Source organism: Heterocephalus glaber, unplaced genomic scaffold (genome assembly GCF_053883595.1).
Source record: "Heterocephalus glaber isolate CG9 unplaced genomic scaffold, H.glaber_assembly_v1.0 deba00001594, whole genome shotgun sequence".
Classification (NCBI taxonomy): Eukaryota; Metazoa; Chordata; class Mammalia; order Rodentia; family Bathyergidae; genus Heterocephalus; species Heterocephalus glaber.
The window spans coordinates 17,458,724-17,478,206 of record NW_028258369.1 but is presented as its reverse complement, the minus strand read 5'-3'; the positions used below and the strand labels follow the sequence as shown (position 1 = coordinate 17,478,206).

Below are 19,483 nucleotides of genomic sequence, written 5' to 3'. Positions count from 1 at the left end.
TGGCATCACTGCTCTAGACTCTAGACCAGGGGATCCCTCAGGCACTATCTCCTCATCATTTGTGAAACTATTTCCAGGTGAATTCGATAACCACCCAGAGTTGGTAACAACTAAGAGTAGCTGTTAGATAAACATCTATATGGTTTTCCATGTGAGATGAGGCAGCGTCCTCACCACAAACTTGCTAGCGATGAAACTCTCAGGTGCTCACTCCAGAGCTCCTGGGTTCGAAGCTCTGAAAGGAGGGACCAGCCACCTAAGGATCAACATGTCCTAGGGGACCAGCCTGGGAAGTGCTAGCTCCTCTTCAAGACGTCTTCTCTCCAGCCCCAGGGGGATCTTTATGTTTTCAATATACCGCATATATTTGTGATGCCAGCTCTATATGGGATGCACTTAGAAAAGCAAAACAAGACCAGAAAGTTACATAGCATGATCAAGTTTACAGCTGCAGGGCCAGACACCTTGACCCCTAGTTCTCTGTGAAACTCGTGCCTGCTCTCTGCTTTATTTCACCTTTCAAGGAGTCCCACCTCCACAGCTCTTCTGTTTCTCCACCCTTGGAAATATTTACTGTGCTCCTTATCACTCCTTCTGAGCTCCTAACCAAATTTGGCCTTGCCTTGCTAATTAAATCCTCCTTGAGCTCCAAGCTGGACAGGCCATGGGGTGCCACAGAGCAAGGTAAGCTGTCAATATTTGGCCTCTCCCAAGGGTGGAGGCCCTTTGCACAAAACAGCTCTCCTAACTGGCCCTGCTTGTCCACCCTTGTCCCCATCCTTAGGACAGCATTGTTGACATGTATTTCCTCCTCTGGTTGAGTACACCTGCCTGCCAGTTTGCTTTTTATTTTGACTTTGGAACGTCTTTCTTTTTTGAGGGAAAGCTCTTTTTTATTTAACTTTTAAATTTATTTATTTAAATTGACTATATATATATATATATATATATGTCACTCACAACATGTTGTTTTGAAATATGCATATACTGTGGAATGGATAAATCAAGGTAATTGACAGATGGAGATCTCACATACCTATCATTTCTTTGTGGTCAGAGCACTGAAAAACCCACTGTCTTAGTAATTTTCAGGAATATGGAAATTGTTTTCAATTCAGCTAAAATTCACATAGCATAAAAGTAGCCACTTTAAAGTGTACAAATCAGCACGTTCTCGGGATCCATTACCATTATCTAGGTCTAAATGTCTTTTATTACCCCAAAGCAGATATCTTGTCTGCTAATCCATTCCCCTATTCCCCTGTATCCCAGCTTTCAAAACCACTAATCTACTTTCTGTCTCTATGGATTTGCTTATTCTGGACATTCCCTACAAAAAGAATTATAAAATATGTGTCCTTGTGTGTCTGGTTTCTTTCACTTAGCATCATTCTTTGAGGTTCATTCATGTTACAGTATGTATCAGTACTGTATTACTTTTATTTTTGTGAGACAGGGTCTTGCTATGTAGTTCAAGTTGGCCTTGAACTCACTATGTAGCCTAGGCTGGCCTTGAACTCGAAGCAATCCTCCTGCCTCAGCCTCTGGAGTGCTGAGATTACAGGCATGTGCCACCATGCCTGGCTTTGTGTGTGTGTGTGTGTGTGTGTGTGTGTGTGTACAGTACTTTAAACAATTTTAATTGACATAAAATTATACATTTTAGCTGGGTTTGGTGGCCTTTAATCCCAGCACTTGGGAGGCTGAGGCAGAAAGATCACAAGTTTGAGTGCCATCTGGGCAATTTATTGAGATCCTGTCTCAAATTAAAAAATAAAAAAAAGGCTAGGGCTATAGTTCAGTCTGAAGGCTCTGGGTTCAATCCTCAGTATCATAAAAAATTGTTCATATTTATGGGCTACACAGTGTGGCATTTTGATATAGCATATAATGTGTAATGATCAAATCAGGGTGATTAGCATATTGATTGTCTCCATCATTTATTGCTACTGCATTACTTTTTATGACCAAATAGCCTCCACTGTCTGGATAGTCAACATTTTGTTTACCTGTGCTTCTGCTGATGGACATTTAGGTTTTTTTCTACCTTTTGTGAATAGTGCTACTATACACATTCGGGTTCAAGCATGTGAGTACCTGCTTTCAATTTCTTCATGGAGCACGCACATGTTTCTGTGGCTCACAAGAGACAATAGGCACCTATGTTACTAAGGGGCGGAGCTCCATATGACATCGCAGTGTCATGCTTACCTTTAATGGGCACAGTCATATTTTTGTCCTTTTTAGGGCTTTCACATCACTATTCTTTTGTAAAAGCCCAAGTGGCTACAGTGGGGAAGTTGGAGGGACTGGAACTTAATGTGGGGACCCTGACCAGCTCTCTATTTATACCAGAGCTTCACCTCTGGCGAAGGACTTTCACTTAACTAGCCCAGTGTCCAGTGTAAGGTTTTTAGGCTCCTCTATTTAATCACAACTTCCTGTCTTTTCAGAAGGATACAAAGATTACTGTTAATATGAAAAGCAGCAGATATTAGGTAGCAGCTAAGTGAACATGTCCTAAGGAAGGTATTTTTTAATTTTATTTATTTATTTTTGGGGGTACCGGGGATAGAACTCGGCACCTTGCACTTGCCAGGCAGGTGGTGGAACCACTGAGCTAAGTCCCCGGCCCCAAGGAAGATATTTCTAATGACTGAAAAGAATGATTTCAATTTAGTATTTCGATTAGCTGAAGAATTTCAGTCTTGGGCCCATTCACCCAGCTGTGGGAAATCAAAAGTTCCCTTGTTTTGGGGCATGTAAAGAAAACACAGTGTATCTCCAGTGGCTACTGAAAGGAAACAAGCACAGAGATAATGAGAAGCTGAGAAATGCTGACATCTCTTCAGAGACACAGAGCCATTTCCAGAGGCCTGTGCTTCTCTTTGTAGTCTGGTTGCTATGGCTGTGCCTTCGTTATTGCAAAATATCGTCTGACAAAGTCTGGTGAGTGGTTTCATAAAAGAGGTGATGATCACAGAGGTGTTTGCGGATCGCTGTCGTTCAGCTCTCCTCCCACCTGCTCATTGCTTCTGGGCCTGCTGGTGATTAAGGGGACACAGAATAAATCAAAGGAAACACATCAGCCACTGAATGCCAAGCGACCCAGGGGCTCCGTGTGACAGGAATACCAACTGGGCTGAGGCAACTGAATGGAGAGGTACCAGAGAAGGCTAGACCTTGAACACATTCTGCTTCGGGAGCTAGCACATGTGGTGTCTTCACAGGGACAGTGTGTCTCCAGTATTCAGAAGGTGCTTGGCCTCCTGGGATTCAAGCTGGATGTGTACATGACAAGGAGTCTCTTGGCTGTGTCACCGGAGACAGTAAACAAGTGGATCTCCAAAAAGCATTCAGACCAAGGGTGAGCTTGCTGTTCACTCTGCCTTGCCCTCCTTCCCCTCAATGGGCCTGTGACCGTCTGTGTGTCGGTCTTCCCCTTCCCTTTCTCCGCGGAAGAAAAGCTTCTCCGCTAGGCCATGGGACCTCCAGTAGCCTCCCTCTGCGTCTTTTTGTAAATCGTCTTCATGGCGGTATAATTTCTGCACAATAAATGACACCCATCAGAAGTGCACAAGGCATAGACTGGAGCTCCTGGTTTTCCTTCAGTGCTGAGGATGAAACTCTTGGTCTCACGATGGCCAGCCCTCTATCACTGAGCCACAGACCCAACACTACAAGTCCTAGAGCTTTAACACCCATGAAACCACTAGCACAATAAAGATAGGAAAATCTCCAGTGTTGGAGTATTTAAAAAAAACTGGAAGTATGCTAATCAGTTTGTTCAAATCCCTCTTCAAGAGAGACTGCATTTTAATCTACCATAGCCAGAAAACATGCTTTATGGGAATTTGTTTAATGATTATTTGTACACGAATCTCATTTCTAAAATTTATGTAAAACCTTAAGAAAAAAACAACAGAGAATTAGAAATTCTAGCTGCTTTTCTATCCATTAACTTATGAGGCTAGCCAAGTCATTAAACTTTGGGGTTATCATGTCTGAGACTTAACCCAAGGACTTACATGTGCTAGGCAGTTCTTTACCACTGAGCCACACCCTAGACCACAACTTTAGGCGTTAAAACAAATAAAAGGACTAGATTAGAAATGGGGGGGTTAGAAGGAAATGTAAAAAGAATTAAGATGTGTTATATACATGGGCCAACTCCCCACGCTGAATGTAATCACTGTGTACTGCAAACATGCACTAATAAAAATTAAAATTAAAAAAAAGATACAGAACATTTCCATCTCCTCCAAAAGTTTCCTTGGGCCTCTTTGCTGTTCATTCCTTCCTTTCTCCATGCCTTTGACCTCTCTGAGTCCATGTTGCACTGCTGTAACAGAATACCACGGACTGGGTGACTTACAAAGAAAGGAAATGTACTTCTCCCAGTTGTGGAAGCTGGCATGTGCAAGAACAAGGCCGAGCATCCGGGGAGGGTCTTCTTGCTGTGGCTTCCAATGGTGGCAGGTGAGAGGGCAAGAGAGGGTGAGAGAGACAGAGCAGAGAAGGAACTTGAAGCTTCCATAACCCACATTAATCCATTTACATTCGTGGGGCTTCAGGACCTCACACCTACCAAAGGCTCTGCCTTCCAACACCAATGACTTGGGGATTATGTTTCCAGCCCTGTTTTGGGGGAAACATTCAAATCATAGCACAACCTTAGGTAACTGCTGGTCTACTGAGTTGTATTCCACTGGATGGAGCACCACTTTTCAGTCATCCATTGTCCCAAAGGTTGACTTGTTTCTAGATTCTGGTTATTGTTTCTCTTCTGCTCTCTACCTCCTGGGTACAGAAATATGCGATAAGATCAAAAATACAGTGTTTAATTTTTTAAACTTATTATAGTAAAAGACACATTGCCATTGATCTGTCTCACAATCCTCCTTCTCACTCTGAACACACTTATCCCATCGTTCTTGCCACTTTCTGAAGTATGTCTGGAAGTCCTCTTTTGTGTCTTAGTTGCACTATCATGGCTGCCTCGATGGCTTGAATTGATTCAAAACATTGACCTCTTATTTTTACTTTGGGGAAGAGCCAGAAGTTTCACAGTGCCAGATCTGGTAAATGAGGTAGATGAAGACACACTTTAGTGTTTTTATTTGACAAAAATTTCAATAAATAGTTGATCAAAGCAGAGTGATCAAAACATACAGGGAATATTAAAATTTCAAATTTTATTATAGTAAAAGACACATTGTCATTAAGCCCCTTCAAAATACTTCCCCTCATGTCTAACACACTTATCCCATTGTTCTTGGCAATGTGTCTTTTACTGTAATAAGTTTTTTAAAAATTCAAATATTCCTATCTATCACCCCTTGTACACTCAAGTCTCCTGCAGCTGTAAGAACAACACTTGCTTTATCCAACCACCTTAAGCACCCAGATTCAGAAGAGTGATGAGCTGAAGTCTTCTGGGGGATTCTGAGGCTTTCTAGGCATAATCCAGATAAACCAGGCAGACAAATTCAAGTGGCTCATCACAGTCGTGAGACAAGCTAATCTATTCAAACACAGTTTATCCAACCTGCATATCTGTCTCTCAAAGTAGCTGGATCTTCTGAATTGTTTTTTTTTTTCACTTTCTGGACCAAATAATCATTCTATGCCTCGGTTTATCTCTTGACAATCAAGAAGGACCTTTGCTTATAATGACTTACAATTAGTGAACTAGGAAAAAAAAATCAAAGAATATTTTTTGGGTAGGGAAAAGACTGGCTAAATCTGAAATATATAGACCTTATTTTCTTGTGCATTTGGAATATACTTGAAATGAGAGTCATGGGGAGCTACTTGTTTAAGTGCTCAAGTGCAGCTGAGCTGTACTACTATGATTGAATGGTGTGGATATAATGGAGCTGCTATGGACGTGATATCAGTGATACATAGAATGTCTTAAGATAAAATGGATGGCCTGTCAGGTGTGCTCAGTGCATGCTGGGCACTGAACAAATTGTCCACATTGAGCCAGAAAGGCAGGCAAGTTGCTACACCTTCCCCATCTAAGTTCTTGTTGGCCACTGACTGAGCCACAGGCCCCAGGGCTGTGCCAAAGCTCCATCACGAGGCTGCACAGGAGAAGGTGAGGAGGTGAGGACAAAGTGCTTCTTACCCCAGGCAGAAATGGTTATAGTGACCATGAAGGGCTGAATAGAATCCCTGGTAACATTTACAGTCATGGACTTTGCAATGAGGGGGCTGGATTAGCAGCTGTGGGGTTCCTGGCAAGTCACTAAGCCTCCCAGAGCTTTGGAGTTATCATCTGTGAAACGAGTGTCCCCAAACTTAAGTCCAGTGCTGTGTGAGGATGACACAAAAGCCATGCTCAGGCTATTGTGGGTGTTTAAGGACAATGAGGATGACGACGGTTGCGCTCACACATCACGGTGCTCGCCTCTTGCCCTTGTCGGTATGGTAGAATGACAGTCACCAAAGGTATCTATGCCTTAATCCCCGAAGCCTGTGAATGTACTATGTTACCTTACATAAGAAGAGGGTCTTACCGGGGATTTAGCTCAGTGGTTTCGCCGCCTGATATGCAAGTGCAAGGACCGGAGTTCGATCCCCAGTACTAAAAAAAAAACAAACAAAAAAAACCCCTTAATTAAGAGGGTCTTGACACATGTGGTTAAGTTTAAGATTTTTTTTTTTTTGGTTTTTTTTTTTTAACAAGCTCTTACTATGTAGCCCAGAGTGGTCTGGAACTCACAATCTTGCCTTAGCCTACCAAGTGCTGGGATTACAGGCACGTGCCACCACACCTGTCTCTAAATGAAGGCTCTTGAGATGGGGATGCTACCCTGGATTACACGGGTAGGCCCAATGTAATCACAAGCATCCTTATAAGAGGGAGGTGGACGTTGAAAGATGTTGTGCTTTGAAGAGAGAGGCAGGTGCCACAAACTAAGGAATGCAGGTGACCTCTAGAAACAGAAAAAGGCAAGGACGTGGATTCTCCCATACAGCCTCCAGAGGGAACCAGCCCTGCTGACACTTGGATTTTCACCTAACACAAAGCATCGATGACTTCTGACTTTCAGAACTGTAAGATGGAAAAGGTGTGTGTTAAAAACCAGTGAGTGTGGGGTAATTTGGTATAGCAGCAAGAGAAAACAGAGTATCTATAGCAAAGCCAGTGTGAGGAGCTAGGATTCCAATTCTTGAATCCTTTGTCACCAGCATTATGGGTTCCCACAGGAGCTGCAAAGAGAGGACTTTCCCAGGAAGTACATGACACTTTTTACTAACTACTACGGTGGTCCCACATTCAGAGGTGGGACCTGTAGCTTTGGGAGCTTGCCCAGGCCCTGGTCAGGCCTCAAGGAGCTAAGTAACCCTGAAAATGAGGCTATAAAGCGACTTAGACAAAGTTGGGCTTTTAAGAATCTTGTTTTTTCTATACCTTAGACTTTGCATGTTTACTTGCTAAAAATTAGGCCAAATTGAGATACCTGGGATGACTTTCGACTGGAAATGACTTTCGACTGCACTCCCTTAAAGTCAGAATTTATAGCAATTTCATACTTTGCTGCATCTTTATTCTGAATAGTATTCTAAGACAGGAAGTCATTTTGGACCCTAGAATACTGTTAAGGCACCGGGACCCTCGTGTTGGGAGCACATGCTTGGATATAATTCGTGGATGGTTCATGGGTACTCTCCAGAGAAAACGCTAAGCACAAATAGGATTTTATTAGTTCCCATATACTTAATTCCTTGCTGACCTAGCCAATACAGATCAAATATGAACTCAAAATACACACTTTCATTTATTATTAATTGATGTCTTTCAACAGACCATGTGCCAAATATAGGCTTTTAGAATTTAAAACGTTGTTAACAAATGAAATTTAGAGGAATACACACTTAATATGAAGAAAGCTAACAGCTTACCAGCACCATCATTTATTGCTTATTGAATTTACTTATATAGGCCCTGGGTCCAATGGTGTGCACATAGAAAATTCTTCATCAATATTTATTAAGTCATGAATTTATAAATGTAAAAGGTATACATGATTTGCTTGACATGGTGGCACATGCTGTAATCCCAGCACTTAGAAGGCTGAAACAGGAGGATTGCTGAGAGTTGGACGCCAGCCTGGGTGACATAGTGAGTTCAAAACTAGCCTAAACGACATAGTGAGGCCCTGTCTCACAAAACCAAAAAAAGAAAAATGGATCTATTATACTTTGGGTTTATGGAGGAGGAAGTATTCCACAGGCATAACCAAATATGCTAAGTTCCAAGCACTCTGCAGTAGGCCAGAAAGATAGCCCTGGCCCAGTTTATCAATGCCCAAGAGATGCACCCTCGTAAACCCCAGACACACCGACTCACCAGAGATCTTTCTTTCCCACTTCACCACGTCAAACCACTCACTGTGGTAGCTTGTGAGCAGTGTTTGATGCACTCACACTTAATAACGGGTCATCTCCACCATTTAGATTACTTTATTTTGACTATTCAAATCTTCTTCGGAATTAATCCAACAAACACAGGCATCTATATCCAAATGTATGGGAGTTTACAATGTAGTTGGGAAACTAAAACATGGGCAGAAAAAAATTACAGGGTGGGATCTAATGTCAACTGAGTGGAACAGATTATAATGTAGCTACAAAATGAAGATAACCTTTTCTTTAATCATCAAATTACAGTACTGTGGCTGGGCACAGGCCTTTTTAAAAAGTTTTCTTGAGATGCAATTCATATTCCACACAATTTAACCACTTAAAGTGTACAATTCAGTGGTTTTTTAGCGTATTCACAGGGTTCGACAACCATCTTATTTTTACGTTTCTTCAACGTTAAAAGAAATCCTGCATCCATTAATAGTCACTGTATGCTTTTTCTGGACCCCTCATCCCACTCCAGCCCAAATCAATGACTAATTTACTTTCAAGCTTTATAGATTTGCCTATCCTGAATGCTTCATATAAATGGAATCATATAATACGTGGTCTTTTATGTCTGGCTTCATTCACTTAGCATAATGTTTTCAAGGTTGATCCATGTTGTAGCATGTGTCACTACTTTATTCCTCTTTTTGCCCTAAATATTCTGTTGGATGGATAAACCACGTGTTGTTTATCCATTCATCATCAGTTGAAGGGCATTTGGGGTATTTCTATACTTTGGCTATTACTTTTTTTATTTGTACATGTTTCCAGTACCTAATGATTAAATTCATCATAGGGACTTGGTCCATGTACAAAATACATCTTAATTCTTTTTCCTCTACTCCCCTCCTCTCTCCATCTTTTGCTCCTCTTTCCTTTTGCAAAAGTTCTATGCTGCTGATAACCTTTGTGTACAGGTTTTTGTGTAGATGTATGTTTTTTTTTTTTTTGGTACCGGGGATTGAACTCAGATCCTTCTGCTTGTGAGGCAGGCGGCGGAACCACTGAGCTAAATCCCCCGCCCCAAAATGTATGTTTTTATTTCACTTCAGTATATACCTAGGAGTGGAATTGTTGGGTCATCTGGTAATTCTACATTCCACCTTTCAAGGAACTGGAAGATTGCTTTCCAAAGCAGTTGGGCCATTTTACATTTGCCCAGCAGTGGATGTAGAGTCTAATTTCCCTGCATCCTCACCAACACTTGTTACTGTTGGTATTTTAAGAAAAGCCTCCCTAGTGTATGTGAAGTGGTGTCTCTGGATGGTCATGAGCCTTTTTCATAGGACCATGGGTGTAGGGGATTTAGCTTAGAGCACAGAGCCTGCCTGGCAAGCACAAGGTCCTGAGTTCAATTCCTGGTACCAAAAACAACAACAACAAAAATCTGTTACACTGAGAGACATTGCCGTCAATTCCCCCTCAAAATACTTCCCCTCACTTGTGAACACACTTATCCCATCATTCTTGCCACTGTTCAGAAGCAGTTCTTGAAGTCTCCTTCCTGTCTTTACAAGGTGTAATAAAAAATATGGTGAATACTACTGCCCAGTGCCATTCAGTGGAAAGGCAGGCTCATAAAAATATTATGGTATGTTCTCATCGACCTTATTCACCAGAAGTGGCACCATGTGACTTCTGGCTCTCCCCTAAAGTCAAAATGACCCCAAAAGCTAAATGTTTTTAATTGACTCAGGACATCAAGGCAGCCAGGACAGAGCAACTGAAGACACTCACGAAAGAGGCCTTCTGGAGCTGCTTCAGAAAGTGGCAAGAACAATGGGAGGGAGATTAATGACAATATATATTTTGCAACAATAAATGTTTTTAAATTGAAACATTCATTGTATATTTTGATCACAACATGCAACAAGCCTGATGAATTTTGGACAGCAGGCAGACTGGAACTTGGAGAAAAGCATTGATCAGAACAGGTATGGAAAAACTCCAGCTTATAGCTCAAATTAGGCTTGTGGTCTGCTTTTTGAAGGCCCATGAGCTAAGAATAATTTTTACATTTCATTTTTGTTCTTTGAGATAGAATCTCACTATGTAGTTCAGCTTGCCTGGAACTTGTGGCGATCCTCCTGCCTCAGTCTTCCAAGTGCTGAGATCATAGGCATGTACCACGACGCCCAGCTAATTTTTACATTTTAAATGGCTGGAAAAATCGAAAGAAGAGTAATATTTTGTGACAAATGAAAATTATATGAAGTTCAAATTTCAATGTCCTTAAGTAAAGTTCTATTGGAACATGGCCATGCCAATTCACTTGCACGTTATCTATGACTGCTGTCATGTTGCAGAGGCAGAACTGAGTAATTTAAATGGAGACTATATCTCCCACAATCCCTAAAATATTTATTACCTGGCCTTTTCAGAAAAAATGTTTGCTGGCCCCTGGGTTGAAAAGAAATTTATCACTCTGTTTTTGGTACTGTGGATTGAAACCAGTGCCCTGTACAACCTAAGCAAACACTCTACCACTGTGCTACATCCCCAGCCCTTTCTAACTTTGTTTTCTGAGACCATTGGCCAGGCTGGCCTCTAATTTACAATCCCCTGCCTCAGCCTCCCGAGAAATGGGCACTGTCCCTGGCTGATTGTCCCTCTTAAAGCTGGGAGTGACCGGAAGGCGCTGGGGCCAGTCCATCAGTGAAGATGGTAAATAAGCTTAAATAACCTCAACTTAATTAAACACGTCAACTCCCAGAATAGTTTATTCCTTGGTATTTAACACACACTCCCAAGAGGGAGATTAATTAGGTTAAGCGCAGGGGTAGCTAACTAGCCGGAAGAAGCGAGACCAGCCTGGAACACGGAGGTTTATTTTTGGCACATGCCCACATCCGGTTTTTCCCTTCTTTCTCCCACAACGTGGTGAGGCCTCTCCTGCCTCGTTCTCAGCTTGCAGCTGTCACAGAAAGGGACACGAGGAGGAAAATTCCATTAGGTAAATGCTCCATAAAAGCACAAAGTGCTATCTGTGTGCTGAGATTTGGATTTCAACAGCTGGACACAGGGGCTGGGGGTGTAGCTCAGTGTTGCCACGCCTGCCTGGCCTGTGCAAGGTCCTGAGTTCGATTCCTGGTACTGGAAACAGAGTGGGGTACTTAGGACACCAGACCATGGCTCTCACTCCTGGGAATGAGGCCTGGAGGGGAGGAGGGAGATTCTTGTGGTGTCCTTCTGTCAGGCCAGTGCATGTGCTATGTATGTGGGGGTTGAAGCCACCAGCCTGCTGAGTGACCTTGGGGGAGTCACTTCAACACCATCTTCTGATAACAAATTTGGAAGAAGAAAAAAACTGAATTCCAAGTTATTTTGAAATGAGAGGCACAGCCAGGCATGGTGGAGCATGCCTGTAATGTCAAAACACTGGGGGGCCGGGGATTTAGCTCAGTGGTTCCGCCACCTGCCTGGAAAGTGCAAGGTCTCTAGTTCGATCCCCAGTAGAAAAAAAAAAAACACAAAAAACAAAAAACTGAGAGGCTGAGACAGTAGTATCCCAAGTTCCTGGCCAGCTGGGCAACTTAGCAACTTAACGCGAACTTGTCTCAAAATAAATAAAAAGGCCTGGGGATCCTGGATTCAATCCTCAGTACTCAAAAAAAGAAAGGAGAGAGAGGAGGGGAGATGGGGGAGAGGAAAGGGAGGGAGGGAGGGAGGCAGGCACAAAACCACTGGAGTCCCCAGCATTTGTTAAGGTCAGAGACAACAGAGCTCAGAGGGAAACGCCCGCATGAGGGTTGCAGGTGGAAGAGGCTTACTTTCTTTCTTGCTTGGCCTTAGTACATGGAGAAGGGAGCAGGAAGCCATTCCCAGGCTGCCCTTCCCTCCCGCCTCTAGTATGGCTAGCCACCAGCGCTGCCCGGTGTCCTTGGAGGCAGGGAACAGCTCATCTTCACCGAGTCCGCCCCCGGGGAACAAGCCAAGAGCCAGCAGCTGCTATAAGGAGCGGCCGGAGGTCAGAGGCTACCTTCACTGTGGCCCCGCTCCGCCTACCTGCGCTCGCCTATCGGTTCCCGTTCTGCTTGGGGTCGGCCTAGGCAGGTGCTCTCCTATACAGAAACCTTACCCTTTTCCTTTTTTCCCCCTCCAGTAGTGGGGCCTCCAGCGTGGCAGGCAAGTACTCTTAACCGCTGAGCTACATCCCCAGCCACAGAGATCCCTATTTTAATAGCGACCTTGTGAGCTTCCTTTTTAGATCATCCAATTGCAGCTGGGGCGCCCATTCCACTTCCTACTGGGTTCTGATGTTTCTCAGCCCCCTAGAATATCTTACCTTCCCCTAACAGCCTGAATTTCTCTTTTCTTAAAACTTCACTCACTCTATTTGTAATGGCATTAGTTCAATTTTCTTGCCACAAGGATTGGGGGAGGGGGGCGGCAGGGAGTGGAACCCAGGGCCGTCACGCTGAGGTACATCCCCAGCCTTTATTTTTATATTTATATTTTTTATTATGAGTCAGGTTCTTTCTAAATTGCTAACTTGCCTAGTCTGGACTTAAGCTTGTGATCCTCCTGCCTCAGCCTCCTGGGGTGAAATCAAAGAAACAAATAGGCATTCACACTTAATATCGATGCACCCACTCATATGGCTTTCCACTTAGCTGAACCGACTGGGCAGAGGAAAAAAGATCTATAATTGCAGAATAGAGAGGATGAGGTGATTCTGCAACCCGAAACACTGGTTGGTGATGGCTCAACAGAATAGGGTCACAGGGGAAGTTAGTGGGAAGCCTGGAAGCTCCAGAAATCCTGACAACCCCGAAAGAAAGGCTCCAGGTTATGGCCAAAGAGCTCCCAGCCAACATGTGCACCGCCCTCGGTGCGTGGCCAGGTTCCCATCTGGCTAGGCCGAGGGATCGCCTAGACGTCGCTGTGCACCAGCTGCTCCTCCTTTCTTTTGCCGCAGCAGGGGGAGAAGAGGGTGCTGGGAAATGTGCATTGGGCCTGAAGTCTGAAAAGGCAGTGTTCAAGTTTTAGCCAAGTGAATCGCTCCGAGCCTTATTTTGCTGGGTACCTAGCTAGAAGGGTGCAGTGGCCATCAGAGGGAATAAGGTGCTGTGAAGGCGCCTGCCCAGGTTCCTCCCCTCCTCTCTGTCCTGACTCCAGAAGCACCAGCCGGTGCCAGTTGCCTGATGTAATAAATTATCCTGCATATCCGCACACACACTCCTACTCGCTTAACTTAACTCACCCAAGGGACTAGAAGAAGTGCAGGGAGCTCTGTTAGCAGACATTGCAACTTTGCTTGCGGGAAATCAGATCTTGGATTTTCCCTTCACCCACACCCCACCAAATTAGTGTTGGGTTCCATGTAAACATATGCTGCTGCCAAAGTCACTGCTGGCTGTTAATTAGCTGATGGAGGTGAGGCTCCTGTCCACTTTGGGCCGCCAAAAGCTTTGGAACCCAGTGCGATTGCTGGTCTGGGAATGATTTTAGCGAGCACCTATCCACTAATATTAACCCTTCTCCTCCCTTTTTACATACAGAAAAATGGAGGTCCACATTATTTAACATTAAGTGTCAACAGCCCAGGGATTTAGCTCAGTGGTTTCACCGCCTGCCTCGCAAGCTCAAGGACCCGAGTTTGAATTCCATCCCCCGTACCAAAAAAACAAAAACAAAAACAAAACATTAAGTGTCAAAACCTCCTAAAAGCAATGACAAGAACACTTTATGTAAGAAACTACAGCCGCATACATAACTGTAGAGGGATGGTTAGATAAATAGCTAGTTCAAAAGAGCTTTGTAGATAAAGGATGGGAAGGAAGGAAGAAAAGGATCACTTCTGGCCTTTTGGCTAAGATCAAGTGTGGAAGGAAGAAAAGGAAGGAATGAAGAAGATAAGAGGCTAAAATCCTGCAAGTGTCAGGGTGTGGTGGTGTGCTCCTATAATCCCACTATTCTGGGAAGTTGAGTCAGGAGGATCACAAGTTCAAGCCCAGCCTGGGCAATTTAGCCAGACCTTGCCTCAGATTTTTATTTTATTTATTCATTTATCTTTCTGGTACCAGGGATTGAACTCAGGACCTTGTGCTTGCCAGGCAGGCACGGTGCCACTGAGCTACATCCCCAGCCCTCCTCAAATTTTTTTTAAAAAATAATTAATTAATTACTTGAAAGGGCTGGTGATGCAGTTCAGTGAGAAGGCCCTGGGTTCAATCCTCAGTACCACCAAAAAAAAAAAAATGTTGCAGTTGATTCCTGCTGGTAGGTAGTTTTAATTTTTGCACCTTTTCTTCCCTATATTTTACAAATTCTTAGAATCTGTAAACAAGGATGGCAGCAATCCTAATGGTAAATATAGTTTGCTAGGAGGGTTGAGTACCAATGACAAAGAAGCCTCTTGCGATTTCCAGATCCATTTTCCAGCTATTCTGCTCTCCCTTGGGCTCCTCCCTTTTCCTTATTCACATCAAGGATCCAAGAAATCCCGCTCCACTGCAGTCCAGACCACAGGCAAGACTGATCACTCCCGACAGAAACCTTCCTCCAACCCCAGTGGCGGCTTCATCACGCTGGAGAGAAGATGACCACAGACCGGCTGTTTCCTTACCCCTTAGATTCATCCACAGCAACCGTGGCCAGGTTCTGTCATTTGCTCTTCATCATTAGTGCATCAGTTTACCCACACAAAAGCATGTTTAAAATTATAGCCTTTGCTCAGTGTCCCCACGTTAACTTCAACACCCAATTGACAGCTGCAGGCACAAAACCAACCTAGATCTCTTAGCTCTGGGAAACTAGTTGCTTTGATGTGCTCACCATTTTGCTAGTCTAAGATTGCTCAGTTCATGATTGTATTGTCTAGTTACTTAACAAAACTCTTCTATAGGACTATTAGAGCTACAATACATGATATGAGCTGGGGGTGGTAATGCATACCTGGAATCCTAGCACTCAGGGAGGCTGAGGTAGGAGGGTCACAGGTTCGAACCCAGCCTGGGGAACTCAGAAAGACCCTGTCTCAAAACAAAACAAAAACAACAACAACAACAACAACAAAAAAATTAAAAAGGGCTTGGGATATAGCTCAGTGCAAAGAATCTGGGTGTACTCCCCAGTACTGGAAAAAAAGAAAAAGATATCTGTCCCAGCTACTAAAAAGTTATGAAATAATATTTTGACTCTAAAGAATGTGAACAGAGGAGAATGAAGACTTAGTGATTTTGAATTCATTTAAAAACCCAGATCAAAGGAGGCTACTTATACTAGGAAAAAATGTATGTTATCCAGCATGTTCTGGAAAATTCATTTCAAGGCCTTGGAAACACTTAAATGGGATTGTAGGAATGTCTGAGAAGCATGAACTCTACTTTTTTTTTTTTTTTGGACTTGGTTTTGTTTAAGTTCTGTAGAATTTGTGACACTTGTGTTTAATTTTGTTTGGTTTCAGAGATTAAAACAACAGATACTTTTACTTTTTAAACGTGTGGTTTATTGCTAAAATGTGCTCCGAACTGTGCTGCTATTATAGGGAGATTACAGTTGACTAGGACTTGGCAATACTGGCTGGCACATTGTAGAGAGGCAATAAATAATTAATGGGTCAATGAATAACAAAGATCTGATCTTATTCCCAACTGGAAAGTGTTCCCCAGCCTTATTTAGGGGTAGGGTTTTGAGATTTCTCCACCGGGTCCCTGGAAGTCTCTCAGGCCACAGATATCCTGGGAGAAGGTTTCTAACTATAATATTTCCCTGGCTGTGGGTTAATAAACATGAGTGTCTATGATAAGAGCTTTTAGCATTATAATAACAATATCAACATTGTTATCACCTAGAATTTATCAAATGCTTGCTTCTCAGCAAGTACAGTTCCAGATGTTTTCTACCTATTATCTCATTTGATTCTCTCAATCAATCTTTTCCTTGTTGCTGTTACAGATGACTAACAGAGAGGTTAAACAAGCAAATATTAAGGGCAGGAGTCTGAAGCAGGATTCAGATGTTCCAGCCAGGCCTCTAAGCTACTTTGTCTCTATTGTGCTATTTCTTGTCAAAATTTGTAAGGCAACATATTAGCCGTTGTTTTGACTTTTGGAGCATGTGAGTGAAATGATAAATCATAAAATCATTGTCCAGGGCTGGGGATTTAGCTCAGTGGTTCTACCGCCTGCCTCGCAAGTGCAAGGACCCGAGTTCAATCCCCAGTACAAAATCAATCACTCAATCAATCAATCAATGTCCAGTGGAAATAGGCGGGAGGCACAAGCTAGCCAACTAGAAAGGTAGCCAATAAGCTCATACAAGGGACCGAGGGCAGGACCTGAAGAATGAACATGGGAAGAGGGGGCCAAACCAAGCACCGGTTCCAATTGGATTGGTGATCCATTGAGAAGGGAAGAGGAAAGTCCTAAATATTACTTTAAGATTTCTAGGGGGGACACCCAAGTATGAGGTGGAAACATTTCCCTGAGCAGATCAGAACAGGGTGGAAGGAGGGCCGTGGGGAAGAGGGTGTAGGGTGACCAGGAAGGAGCTTGTTTGGTTGTTTGGGGAGCTGTCTTTGGATTTAGCTCAGTCATACACCACCTGGGCATTCAATCCCCGGTACAAAAAAAAAAAAAAAGAAAAATACCTCTGCCCTCAAAAAGCACATATGTCAGAAAGTAGAAGGGCAAATCCATTAAATCTTAGGGTTTTCCTTAACCCAGGGTAGGAAACCAAACCAGATGCTAGAAGTTAGTGCCTTTCTACCAATCTTTTCTCTGAATCACCTGCTTACTTTCCATTAGCACACAAAGCCACACAGAGGCCTCCTTTCCTTATGTCTGGCTAGTTTATGCAATTCCTTCTCAAAAATATCCACTCTCAAGATTTGAACAGAATTTCTCTCCTGAGGGCCAGACATGATGGCACACACCTGTCATCCCAGTACTCAGGAGGCTGAGGCAGGAGGATGGCTGGGAGTTTGAGGCCAGCCTGGGCTACATAGTGAGTGCAAGGCTACCCCGAACTACATAGCGAGACCTTGACTTAAAAAAGAAAAAATTCTTTCCCAAAGATGGGTAGAGTTTTAACATCCTGAGGCTTGCCTGCTGGCTGCTCCATGTCCCCAGCCGGGAAAAGCCTCTAGGTTGCTGGGTTATGCTTTGCACTCCAATTTAAAATGCCCTGTATGTTGCAGCTGCAGCCTGGAGCTCTGCACAGAGCCTTTCCTCCAAGGCATCCCCCTCTTTCGCAGGACATAGAGCTTCACTCTTACTTAAATGACCAAACAACAGGCACTGGTGTCATCAGTGTGAAGAAATCAGCAGGCAGCCTATGGTTATCAGACTTCCTTGTCCCACTGGGAGCTCGCGGGAAAGGAGCAGTTTCCCATCCACAGTTCATGGGTAGAAAGCGGGCATGGACCCCCTGCGTGTATCCCAGTGAGCTCTGACCTCCGAGGGGGCAGAAATGTCCCTGAAGTCCTGCGGTGGCTGCTGTTTCTCATTGCCAAGATGCCGTGCCAGATGAGGGTAATGATGTTTCCAGCAGAGCTTGTTGTGCATGTCCTTCACTTTAAACTTGTGACCCTTCGAACTGCCTGCCCTCTGCAAAGCTCTTGGCTTTCTCCTCCCTTTACCCAACCTTTCAGTGAATGGTGAAGACTTTCCAGAGTTTGCATTCCAGTCTCCACCTACCCCACTTTCTTAGCAGCCCAGAGTGAACTTAGTTTAGGAAATATTTGCTTCTTCATTCTGACTTGAAAATCTATTATTCACCCACAAGAAATTCAAATTATGTCACTAGGAAAGAAGAGGCGAGGTCTGAGATTAAATAAAACACTGTCATCTTACATGTTAGGCAACCAGACACAGGTACAAAACAGAATGATATAACATCATTTATAGATTTGGGGAAGAGAGCATTTTGGCTTAATAGTGGAGGGGCAGTAATATTAAAAGTGTAAGGTAATTTTTCTAAGGCTTAGCATAGGCATGACTATCCTTCCAGGGTTTCTTCTTCCTAATCTTCTGTTAGATCCCTTGATCTCACATGCAGTGGTTTTAAAACCTGGCTGCAAATTCTTTGACACCCTTTCCATCCATGGAAATATCTATGTCTTCTCCTCTTGATTGTGAGTGGGCTTGTGACAGCTTCAAGCAATAGATGATGGCAGAAGTGACACTAAGTAAGTTCTGAAACTAGACCATATAAATACACGAAGCTCTGCTTGTTCATTGGGAACACTTGCTGCAAGAGTCTAAGCTGCCGTGAGAGAAGTCCATGCACCCACCCTGGAAGAACACATGGAGAGCCATGTGGATGCTCCAGTAGACAGTCCTTCAGCCATCTCAGCCCATGTGTTAGACACGTGAATGAAGGAACCATCATGGAAGTGGATCCTCTGGGCCCAGTTACTCCAGCATCCAGCCCTTTGAGTTCTTCCTCGTTACAGGAGTTATCTCAGCTGAGAGCCCAGATGTCAAAGAAAAGAGACACTCTTTCTGTGCTCTTTCGGAATTTCTTACCACACAACGACATCTGATGCCATTACATGTTGGAATATATAACCAAGGTTTCCATCCTTCCTTCCTTCCTTCCTTCCTTCCTTCCTTCCTTCCTTCCCTCCTTTCTTCCTTTGTCAGTTTGTTGGCTTATTTATTCTCTTGTTTTGATAGAACACATCCATCTGTGTTTCTCTGAGGAAGAATAGATTAGAGATAAATGTTTGAGTGTTTTTCTGTCTGAAAAGGTTATTATTCGAACTAATTATTTGATTGGTACTTTGGCTGGGTATAGAATTTTTATTTAAACATTTTAAGACATTCCTCCTTTGACTTTTAGTATCCTATGTTCCTAATAAGAAGTAAAAAGTAATCTGATTCCCAATGCTTTATCTGTTATCTTCCCATATCCAGCCATCCTAGTAGGAAGCTTTTATACTTAAAAACATTCATAGAGGTACAAAATTGCACAATGCCTTGGGACCACTCATGTTTCTTATTTATTTCTTTATGATAGGTTCTTAGTAAGTTTTAATCTGTAGACTCTTTGTTTTATAATACACTCATATGTTATTTTATAATTTTCCTCCTCTGCTTTCCCTGTTCTCTAT

The 19,483-nt window shown here is 43.2% G+C and overlaps 1 long non-coding RNA gene across 1 annotated transcript; it reads right to left on the bottom strand.

Moving 5' to 3' along the window:
• Nucleotides 1-2,212: 2,212 nt before the first annotated feature.
• LOC147823301 (uncharacterized) lies at nucleotides 2,213-12,560 on the bottom strand. The gene is made up of 3 exons (XR_015444161.1): nucleotides 12,503-12,560; nucleotides 6,525-6,592; nucleotides 2,213-5,078 (listed from the first exon to the last, which is right to left on the bottom strand). It is a non-coding gene; the product is annotated as an uncharacterized LOC147823301 (long non-coding RNA).
• Nucleotides 12,561-19,483: the final 6,923 nt, after the last annotated feature.